This window comes from Anarrhichthys ocellatus, unplaced genomic scaffold (assembly GCF_004355925.1).
Source record: "Anarrhichthys ocellatus isolate YVR2014 unplaced genomic scaffold, GSC_Weel_1.0 scaffold2, whole genome shotgun sequence".
NCBI lineage: Eukaryota > Metazoa > Chordata > Actinopteri > Perciformes > Anarhichadidae > Anarrhichthys > Anarrhichthys ocellatus.
In genome coordinates this window covers 9,015,460-9,027,647 of record NW_022280032.1, presented here as the reverse complement: position 1 = coordinate 9,027,647, position 12,188 = coordinate 9,015,460, and positions in this window count along the sequence as shown.

Here is a 12,188-nt window from a genome sequence, read left to right as displayed (position 1 = left end):
GTGTCTTTGGGGGCGGAAGGTTGGAGGAGTGGTGTCTGTGTGTTGTTTAGCTCTCTGGGTGTAGATAAGGAATTGTTTGATGGGGTAGAGAGAAACGAGAGCGATTTAGGTCAGCTAATCTGATTTACACAGAGATGGTCTGGCCATTGCAGGGAGCAGTAATTACATAGAGGGATTAGAAGCCCCCCCCCCCCCCAAAGCTCCCAACCTACAGAGAGGAGAGAGGGGTGGAGGCTTAAAGGCCGGAGAACTGCTCGAGTGTGTTGCAGCAACAACAGCTTGGGCAACTCTTGGTGCAGATTAAAAATGGCCGAGATGGCCGTTAAAAACAAAAGGGAAGCATTTGGCTAAAGTAGTATTACTGAGCTTGTTTACACGCATTTACATCAGCTGCTTTGATCCCACAATTATCAGAATTTGTTTTCTGTGGCCAAATATCACAGTCGTGTCTGCCAGGGAATCCGGCGGTACCAGCTGATGTCATCAGTTTAGTCATTTGTCACATTGTCTTTTTTCCCCCTGGGAATTTGTTAGCAAAGTACACAGTATGAAATGCTCTGTTACAGCTGCAGCTGTTTTTGAGTGCGCTCATTTTTGCAGATTGATCACTTTCAGCCTCGACATTCTGTCCACGATTAGCTATTATTCAATGGTTCTGCTAGGTACACTGAGCAAATGTTCAACGCTTCTCCCGATGCCATTTGTGTGGGTATTTAAAATGCACAGCTGAATAATTGCACTGCCAGAGCCATTACTTCATCCACAGGAATGACTTGCACGCTTGGCTGCTGTTTCTAGAGTGTGCTTGGCTAATCCACTCATTGCTTTGTGCATTCAGTGCTGTGAACCATAAGGCACCCGCTTGGATGCCCGTGCATAAATTACTGCCATGGAACATAAAGTGCTGGGAGGATTTTCCTTAACGATCGCCAACGCTTTAAACGCTTCTGCTTCAACAGTCGATACTGCTCAGCCCATTCAATTATTCAGCGGCCCGTCCCTCATTAACAAAATCCTGACCTTGACATGTCTGCCCTATTTCTCTCCCCTGACAGACTCGGCTCTCCAAACGACTCTGTTTGCTCTGATATTGGCTTGGAAATCCATGCATATTGATAAGTTGTTTGCAGTGTAATTGAAAATGTCAGTTATGAGGCCCGAGCAGGCAAAGGTCGGCCCCAAGAACAAAAGCTGACAGGCTGCTATGTATGGAGCATATATAGTATAGGGATGAAGGAGAGTAGACTGAATTATCTTGTATACATTTAATACACCTTTATGTTCACTACGTGCTAACAGCACTCGTGAAAACAAAGCGAGAGGAAGATCTTTTAAGCCTCAGGTAATTACACGACTCTCCATTTTCATAAAGTTTTATGGATTGGTTCGTGGTCACTTGATTGAAATTCTAATCCGTCTCCAAAGGTCAAATGGTTCATCATTCATATCTCATGGTCTGGGTAAATATCCACAGCTCAAACATTCGATAGGACTTATGAATATGCTCAACCGATTGGTAACGCACTGTCTCTGGAGGAGTCCCAGGTGTCTCTGTGGGCGCAGTCTCATCCCGGGGACGGGTTGTACCTTGTGCATCGGTGATGTGATGTGTGTCAATCAAAAGCCGCCAAACGCACTGCATCTCTGAACACTACCCGCTCACAATCTGACCGTCTTAATCCGCTCCACGAGGGGGGTGGAATCCACGGTTTAAAGTGCGCGCCACTATTTCTACATAAACAAAGATTTTGAACCTCAATCCCCGGGAGCCTCAGCTGGCCACCGCACCCGGTGCTGCCTGCAGGCAGAGCGGTGACTGCCTGCTGGTTCTTTAATCGATTGCTAATGGGTTCAATTCCATCGTCGAGGAGCTGCTTGGAACCTGGCCCTGAGACTGAATGAAGTGGAAATACCATTTGCGGCTTTATGAGCCGTTATACTGCAGCGAGAGACCTCTATTCGGCATGCTTCATAGCACTGCCGAGAGTTTTGCACCACCGCTTGATGGTTTTTCTTATGCCGGCTCCTACTGCTTTCGTCTCAGTGCTCTCCATTTACACTGTGCCCTAAAGCATTTACATCCATTCAATCTACAACAAAATTGCTTTGCTTTGCTGCATTTTTCACAAGGCGTGATGTGTAGGGTAATAAGCATAGTATATCTCCCTTGTACACATGAGGGCCCAACAGATTCATTCAATCTTTAAGCTGAGATATTATTCATCAGTTTGCATCAGTAGCGTGTAGCTACGGCCCTGTGTAACTCGAAAGGCTTCTGGGATCACTGTGTCGTATTACCCACAGCAATGAGCACGCAGCTCAGTCGGGATGAAATATGCGAGCAGCGGATAACTTATGAAACTGCAGTTGTCGTTTTTTATTTTATTTTATTGCAGTAGCATGTTTCCACCTTCTGTAGCTGTTTGCAGTGAGCAAAAGTTGTGCCTCACACTTTACTCTCACCGGCTTACAGATCTGCCCAGATTTCTGCAGCGCTCTTATGTGAGCTTGCTCTGGCTGAAATGCAAAGCTAAGCAGCCAAGCACTGCTCTACATTTCACATCCAGTCCCAGCAGACATGTGCTCTTTGAAGCATTTCTGGGCCAGGGATACAAGTCTTGTTTGTTCAGTACTTCTGGAGAAGAAAAAAAAAAATAAAAAATGCAAGCTATTTTTTTCTTTCACTATGGCAGAGAGTAACATTCTTTGACGTCTCAACAGAAAGCCTTGTGTTACAGCGCTTGCTGCCAGATGCCTTGATAGAATCACCCGTGTCAAACAGGAAGATAAATAAACGCTTCATTGAACTAGGGCTTAGCTTCGTAATGGTGGGAGGGAGGAATGGTGAGAAAGAGAACGGGAGGGGTGAACAGGCTGCCATGTGGGTGTCTGTGGGTGTCAGTACACTAGCGCAGGGTTATTCTCAACCCTCGGTATAAGCACTTTCTTGGATGTGGTGTGAGTAATTAGTGCGCCTGGCCTAGATAGTCTCATCTATGAGCATCTAATCTTCTCAAAAATAGGAAAGAATAAAGCTGTAATCAAGGAAACCAACGATTTCTGGTAGCCGACCTGGTGCCAGCAGTTGCAGCTGGGTACAAAGCGCATGTTTGTGTTTGTTCTTTCAGGCTCATCTTCCTGTGCCAAGTAGAGTATGACAGGATTTACATGCAGGTTTCTAATCTCTGTAAGCGAACCTGTTTCGGGATGTAATTCACATGGTATGTCTTTTGATTCGGATTAGTCTGGGCAATCCTCTTACCCGTGGCTCAGTATAACTTATCACTGACAGGGCCGTCTCGTGGAGCAGTGCAAATCCTCATATCCACCCCTCCCAGACTTCCAACTCTTAATTCTAATCTGTCCAAATCTGATCGGAGACTTTAACTTCCAAATACCTCTTGAAAGCCAGAGCTCAAGCTGAAGTTCATGCAAGGGCTTTGGATTACATAAATTGAGGTTAGAGATTTCCAATATGGCCTTATGTTTGAGAATAGAGCAGGATTTGGATGTAGGTTGTCATGGCAAATCTCCTACATATTTTTTTTTATCATTTTTCTCTTTAATGTTGAATCTTACATAAAGGGATCATCACTCATGTTCTAGCCCGACATCCTTTGCTAATTGATATTGCACCTTTTTGTATACATTTTCATAAAAAAAAAAACATATTCTATACCCCGGAACATTCCTTATATAGTCCTTATTTTGTTAATTTACATTTTGAACATTTAATTTATGGATAGAGAAAGTTTTTTTTCCCACCACATACTTTACTCAGTGACGTACTTTGACGTAAAAATACCATAAAATATTAAAATGTGTGAGTCACATTCCTGATCCTTTAAGGTTCTTTATAATTCAATAAACAGGATTTAAAGTAGAGCAGGCATGCTCCACTTTTTCTGCCTCAGCCGCAAGGCCACAAACGGGCTCTTATTAAACGTTGTAAGATTATGCTTTAATCTCACTGAACACATGTTGGGTGGAATAAAAGCAATTTTATTTCTGAAACAGTGCTCCACACAGCTCTCCCGCTCTATAATCTTATCCCAGCTTCTGCTACGGAATGAAAAGTCTTGTTGGCGTGCCAAAGCTGCTGCGTGTTTGGGGGAGGCTGAGGGATCAAGGTCCTAATTGAGAGTTATAACCCATTAATGTACCTGTGCCCGACTTGGACTGCACCTGCCGCCCAAAGACAAACTTGGTTCTCAGTCGGAGAGGATTTGGGTGCCATGTTCTCTGCTCTTGGTGAGACAGTGGTGTGAAGATGACGATAAGCCAAAGCTCTAAATCCCAGACTCAGCTGTCTTATCTGGAGCCGCTGGGCCGTGTGGCATGCTTTAATGGAGGCGGCTCACTGTCTGAGCTTTAGCTACAATCGCATTAAGATTCCCCATCACCTCAACTGGGCTTGTTTGTTGTCAGTTTTTGATTGAATCTTGTGAATTAAGGTTTCATCTCTGTTAAGTCACCCCGCGGTTTAATTCTTCCGACTACTGTGTTCACAGGTAGGAAGAGTCTAATTTAATCTCTTCTCATGTGAGAGAAAACTACAACGAAGAACACACTGTGTACAACGCTTTTGCCCTCTCACCCTCTTTGTTTGCTGCAAAGGAGAAAACTGTAAGAACAAAAAACAGTGATCACTTATTTTATGCACATGAAATGAATTCCACTTTTACTTCAAACAAAACACAACTTCTTTGAGCATCTAATGACAGGAAAATGGCTCGTTAACAAAGCTCTTTGAAAACAATGCTGTGCAGTTGTTTGAGTATTTTGAAAAGAGGAATTTGCATCTTCGCTCACATAAATTTTTTTCCCGTCAACTGCAAGTGAGGCATTTTATTCTGAAGAAGAAATAAGCCTCTTACAAGTTAAACTAAATGTTCATACAGCCAGCATTGAATTCATTAATGTCACATATACACCATTTATTTCAAATCAGACGATTTTAGGAGTAAATGATAATGTGATCTGAATGAACGCTGAAAGGTTAAGATGCAGCAATCCATATGAGAAACATTCCTTAAATGTACACAATGAAGTGTTAATGAAGTTAATCGGAAGCTTCCTTCATAGTCGGATGTTGTCCTGACGGTAACATTAAACAGATATTACACAAGTGTGTCTAATGAGTTTGTCTGCTGTCCATCTTACTCTGTTAAGTCTACTACTTTATATATCAGTAGACTTTCATAATCATTGTATTTTGCTGTTGGTACCGGCCCGTATCTAGAGGAAAAGGTTGCACATGAACAATCCTAGTAAAGCTATATCCTATATCCTATAAAATCATTTGAATAATATTGTGTTAATTAAAAGAATATGGGGAATAGGGTAGAAATGATTGGTTGATAATCAATTAGTAGAATGACAAAGAATGTAGTCGACCGGTTACAGCTTCTCAAATGTGCGAATCTGCTGCTTTTCGTAAGGTTCCTGACAGTTTGTCAGACAGAACAAGATATCTGAAGACGTCACGTCGAACTGGGAAATGTCGATGGTCGTTTGTTAACTAGCTTCAGGATATGGACGCTGTGTACAGGGTCATAGCTGCCCCTCATAGCCAGCGGGTCATACAGAGGCAGGTTGGATTGACCTTGTTTCAAAGTGTTCGCCTGGCCTCGCAGTACCTCTGGCATTGTTGTGCTTTTGCTATTATCCTCCCTCTGTTTATCCCCCCCCCCCCCCCCTCCACCAGCACACCCACCGACACACACGTACACATGTGCACGCAGCACACCCGTACCCCCAGTGAGTCCCAGTCTGTTTACTCAGGTGCCTACTCGCTCGCTGCAGTGATGAACTCCTGTGCAGACTTTAACACTCCACTGCCTCTCAGGCAAATGCCAAAACAAATCTTGTCATAATTAGCAGTAATCCTGCTCATTACCGTCTGCTTAATTATCCTATTAATAGCACTTCCTGGGAGAGCTTGTTTGCTACGCAGGCAAATGTTTGTTCCTAAATTAGCAGACAAGAAGACAGCTCCATTGTTCAAACAGCAGCTTTGACAAAGCAGAACAGGCAGGATTAACAGCAGACAGAACGGGCCACAAGCTCATCTCCGCTTGGCGCTGACAGGCAGGGAGGAGGCAGCCTGGGCCAACAACAGCACTCTTATCCTGCAAGCTGCTGTATAATCTACATAGTCAAGTACACACAATCAACACGAGCAACTTGTCATATCAGAGCGGCAGTGTGCTATGAAATAAGCATGAGTGACTGGAATAGCAGAAGCTACAGGTTTCACTTGGATTGATGGTAGTTGTGCAGTTAATAGCCAATGTTTTTAAATGCGTCTGATGCCGATAGCTTTTCATTGCTGTGACTGGATATAAAGCCACTGTGCTTTTCTTAACAGGATCCAGTCAGATTCCTCCGACCTGAGAGCCAAGAGCATTACCGGAGCACCCTACAGACAACGGCCCGACTAACCTCATTACATCGCAGGTGACAAGACACTAATGTGGACTTACAAGGCTGTGCGACTTTCAAAGGGAGAGTTGTGCCTACTCCTAATCTTGTAAGGCGATAGGCTCATCATTGTAAAAATGCAGGTATTAGTGAATTGGATCTGTCTCTTTATCCATCCAGTTCCCAAACAAGGCTCCAGAGGAAAGCTTTTAAAGTAAATAAGGCAAGTGCTCGGAGGGAGGTGTAGAGCAGCCACACAGAGCTATGCACACTAACCTAAGCAGACCCAACACCTCATGCTCCAGCAGGCCTATACATTATAAATGACCCTCTCTCTTCCCCCCATGCACCAACCCCCCTATACTGTATACACAGTGCACCGTAGCCGGAATAAGCAGAGCCCGTTCTGTGGAGCTCGCAGCACTGTCAGTCCATTGATGTACAACACTCTGCCCTTTGTTCCTTGTACACAAACACACTTTCCACATGAATATTTCACAGGAAATGTACTCCGTGCTTGTGATTTAAAGCCTTTTCTTGTTAACAATGCTGTTTTCTCTATTCTGTTGCACTGAATTATGAAGGCAACTTGTCAGAAAGAAGACATGCCCATTGCATTATAATACTACTGAAGATAAATGATTACTGGCAAGGCACATGTGACTTAATCCACTGTGCCACGCTGTGTTCTAGTTCAAACATTTCCCCTAAGGTTGCACTTGCAGCTATTAGTTAAAAGCACAGCGATGCGTTTAACGTGGTGTGCGTACAGTATGTGTGAGTGAGCATTTGGAATGTGTGTACACATTATGCGCATATATGCATATTATACATTGCTTTATTGTTCATGCATTTTTTTTCTCAGATCTGTTTGTCGGAGTGTGAGAAAATGTACAGCCAGTGATGTCGCTTGTTTGTTCTTGCTGTCAGAGGAAAGGCAAGGATCAATGGATTTTCCTTGCAAGAGTGAAACATGACAGACATAACGAAAGCCTTTCATGAGAAATGAATGAATAATTCATGGGCGCTCGCTGTGCTTTGTTGTGTCTCATACAGATGGGATTACAGAAGGCTAGATCTTGGAAACATATGAAAGATTAATTTGTGATCTGGGACACTGCTTGCTTACAAAAGGACTAAATAATGATTTTACTGAGAGTGGCAGGGATCTTGGGATGGGTGTGATATGCACAGGGGGGCTGGACACAAAGAGCCTGCAGAGAACACAGCACGCGGAATAATGTGACCTGACAGATATTCAAAAACTTTGTGTGAAAAGTGAACTCCAGCATTCAAATATTCCTCTCATTACTTTGATTGGTTTGTTGTGCAATTCAATAAAAAAAACAACTGAATTTAGCGTTGGAACAGCATTGTTAATCATTTTTTGTATTGATCCCTAAAGAGCAAAGCCAATTAGCTTTACCCTTTTTTTTTTTTTACACAGGCAGGTCAGACCGAAGCTACGAAACATTTTTCCGAGCTGCGGTGATTTGCTGTCTTGCTCAAGGACACTTCAACTGGCCGGATGCTTTTTGAATCCAGGCCCCTCAGCTGAATAACGAGTTCATATTAGCAGCCTGCTGCCCAAGATTTCACAACAGTCGACTGGGTGTTCCTGGCTTAATAGCTGCTGAATGGAGCATTAAAGGGTTGCCTGAAAATAACTCGTATCTTTTCAAAAGAGCCCTCCAATAATTCACCAGGGAGCACGAGAAGCTGTTGTCTGGTGTCTCCCAGATGGCAGAGACTCGAGGGTGGCACTGCTTGTTGTTTTTGATGAGCTGTGCATATACAAAAGTGAAACATCTGGAGCCGCCATGTGGCCTCTCCATTTGGCCAACCCCATACCTCCCCGAGCCAGATGCACCCAAACAACTGTGAGCTAAACAGCATGAATGATTCATAGATGAGTGAGAGGCGCAGCTCACACCAGAGACCTGCCAGCCACTTTGATTGGAAATTTGAAAAAAAAGCTATGAATATGCACGAGACATTAAGACAGCTCGGGGGGGATGATTTGTCAAGTGATCTGTATTTGACCAATATGGAGAAAGCTCCTGTGGTTTTCCTGATTAGAAAATAAGAAATGTAATGTCCAATTGCCAGAAACATTAAATTATTAAGACGTGTCAAAGGATAGCAAGGTGCTATGTAAATGTGATGTGTCGCGGTGCTGGATTGCTTCCCGTGTCAAAGATGAGCAGTGTGACAGTGTGGAGGGAGAAGGATTCACACCTGCTCCATGACTCAGTGAGATCAAACTAGATTAGATTCTAAATTGGAGACACTTTGCATCTGATATCTGACTATTAACACAGAAATCTATCTGTGGAAATACAATCAGTCAGACGGTTTTGGTGAAAATACATGCAGTCATTTGATTACCAAGTGTTTCCAAGTTTTTTAGGGATTTAGGAACATATATTTTACTTGTTGTTGGAGTTAGTTATTTGATATAATGATTCATATTTTAGTCGTGGTGTTGCCTCGTTGTGACTTTGAAAACTAATGTTAACATGTGTTGTTAGATAGGTACATGTTACAATGCTCAGCCCTGGGACTTGTTGTGGAGTGAGATCCACTCAGTTTTGAGCTTTTCACTGTTCCAAGATAATTTCAGGCAGGCCTTCTCATGAGGAAAAAAATAGTCAAAGTTTTGAACACCTGTTCTTACATAGCTATGATGTTATGCCTGTTGTTGTTGTTGTTGTTGTTGTTGTGGATGTCTTTTCATGTCTTGCCACTGAGTCATTATTACTTGTAATTATTGTGCGATTCACTTTTGCTTTGCTAGAAACATTATTTGATTAATCCGTTTTTTCGGCAGAAGGTGTGATTTACATAATCTAAAAGGATTTAGAATATTCCATAATTTGCCTCTAAAAATGATTCGTTACCTTATTTACATGACCTTCATTTTGTGAAATCTTTTTCAATACATAGAGTTCCTTAGTAACTTATTTTAATTTGTTTGATTTGATTTTAAAGGTTACTTAATGGCATAAATTATGGCGTTGTTGGCTATATTTTATAGTGTATCTCAAAGTACCTGATGAACCAAACCACATTTCCAGAGAGCCTTTTTTCAACCAATAAGGCTTTAAAGCAGTATTCCTTCTGCATCTCTTTTCTTTTATCGTTTTCTGTACCTTTGGGGTATTTTATGTTCCTGCTCCATACATGTTATTCATGCGTTCTGATTATTTCCTGAAAGTCTTTGCAGTAAAGGGAGAGAAACATTAGCTAGTATCCTGCTGATTTTCAGCATAGTCAGTGTTGAAGTAAGTTGATAAAAGGTTAAGGAATATATACATATCTATTGTTGCAAATTACACATCAAGTTTACAGTTAAAATAGCGCTACGCGATGTAGACGCAGAGATGTAATGATGCAGCGAGAAGGTGGTCACAGTCTATAAACAAACCAATAAACACGGAGCGCTGCTGCAGCAGGTCTGTGGAGGAACGTGTCAACTCTGACATGTTGATTCCATTCACTGTCTAATGAGATGAGCTCTCACTGCTAATTAACCCATCCATAACTCCCAGTGCTCCATTCATCATCACACAAAGCTAAGTGAAAACAGACACCGATAAGGGCAACAAAATGTTCAGACGCACCCAATGTCTCTGCAGAGATTCAGAGCACATCTCAACTTAGTTACACTGAGATGAGGTTGTAGAAACGGATTGTTTTGTTTAAGGTTAGTCATTTAGACACATTCTTAATGCGTTGTGCTAGTTTGGCTAACTGCTAATCTGGACACTACGTCTGCAGAGGCCAAAGATTTGATACTGTACCTTTTTTAGAAAGGTATTTATTTTCACGGCTTCTTCTGGTCATTTGCATTTCTGAGGACAGAAAATCACTTGTGTTTGTCTTGCTGGCTGTAGATGAGGAAGCAGTGACAGGGCAGGCTTCGTGTTGACTCAGGCTAATCTGTCTAATGGCTTTAACTTTCACTCATAATCCAGTTAGTAAAACCTGACACCTTTTATGTGTCCTGCGTTTTTCCTCTCTGCAACTTTCTTCAGTTTACTGAGCCCACTCGCAGCCCTCCTATTGGCACAAAAGATAAACGCCTTCATGTTTCCTGATCCTATGCACAAATCACTCCCATTAACCGTGAATAATTAGATTAAAGTAAGAGTTTGATTGAGGCATTAAATCATTCATAGAAACCAGCCTTCACTGGCAGTCTGATATTATATCTGATATCAGTCTGATACCTATCATATGATAGGAGCTGTTGGGTAGTAAAAGAGAGGATTGGTCGCTTGTGTGGTAGTAAACAGACTAATGATAGAGATCACAGCAAAACGCCAAACATCAATATTTCTGCAAAATATAAATTCAATGACAGCGTTTTGTTTTTTCAATTAATGCCAACTTTGCTTAATACAACTCTTACTTCCGGTTACGTTTAGAGAGGACTCCGTTACAGTTACGCTGCAAAACACTTGGTCAAGAGAGGAAAAGATTCTGGTTACAGAAACTGTGAGAGGTGGCAAACGATTTAGACTCCTTTTCTGTTAGTAGACATGATGAGGAATCTTTGTCAGTCTCTCCTTTGTTTTGCCTCTAGCACTTCTGCCAGATCAGATTGCCAGGTTTCCAGCCCGATCACTGCTTAAAAACCACACAGTTCAATAAAAAACATCCCAAATCATAACCTTGCCAGAAACCTTTGTAAAACCACAAAGAAATTTCTTGCGCAATACAAAACCAGTCCTATGCGTACAAAGCTTCATTTCTGCATCAAATAGACAAACATAAAATGTTAAATACGTAGGCTATCGCAACCCACAAAGAGTGCACTTAGACAACCAATTACGCATTGTTAATGATTATGACTTCAACTTCAGTAGATCCTCAATTATCCCTAATGACCATTGACTACAACTCATGTCAATCAAATATGACGGCTTCTTTGGTTATATTGATGCCGTCAAATGTTAACAAAAGCAGCCCAAATTTAATCTAACAGCTCAAAGCTTTTTTTCCCAGCCCAACTTAATCAAGAGTAGCCCAACTGGATGCAAAATAGCCTAATCTTACAACAATGGCCTCCAGCTAACACCGTGACGTAATCCCGACATCAGCTGTCAAAGGATCTATAGGTCACACTACTTCCTGTTGGCATTGTACTTAAACCCTGAGGTGCAGAATTGTCCAATATTACCGTAATTCTTCGGGACACTGGGCCGAATGAAAGGACTGTGGTGTTTATTGTTTTTTGTTTTTTACTTTTCAAAAGTATTTCATTGAACCGCTCAACACAAACCCTTTTTGTCTCACCACGTTGAGTTCAGTCTAGCAACCCAGCTATGTTAATCAAATCATGGTTACTCTTACAATCACCTTAATGCGAGCATGATAACGTGGCTACGGTGTTGACCTTCCTCTCGTGCTAATTGGATGAAGGTATTATAGAGCTTGTTAACTAACTGAATGATGCAATGACTCCACTGGGACAAGCACTGTTGGCACAGTGGTTTAAATTGAAGACGCCGCATGGAACAGTGAGTGAACTCAATGAAGTGAACCCCAAACTAAGGGAAAGTGAAAATATAATGACCTACTGCTGGATCCTTTATATGGTTTGTGTCTTTGGGGACGTACATTATTCACAACTCTCCAGAATAGTTTTCTAATGAAGAGATCCTGGATTTTTGGTTTCCTCAGCTTGTGTAACAATACATTGCATCTGCAGTGGGGGACACAGATGAACAGCATTAGTGCCCTTGTATGAGAATTAGTTT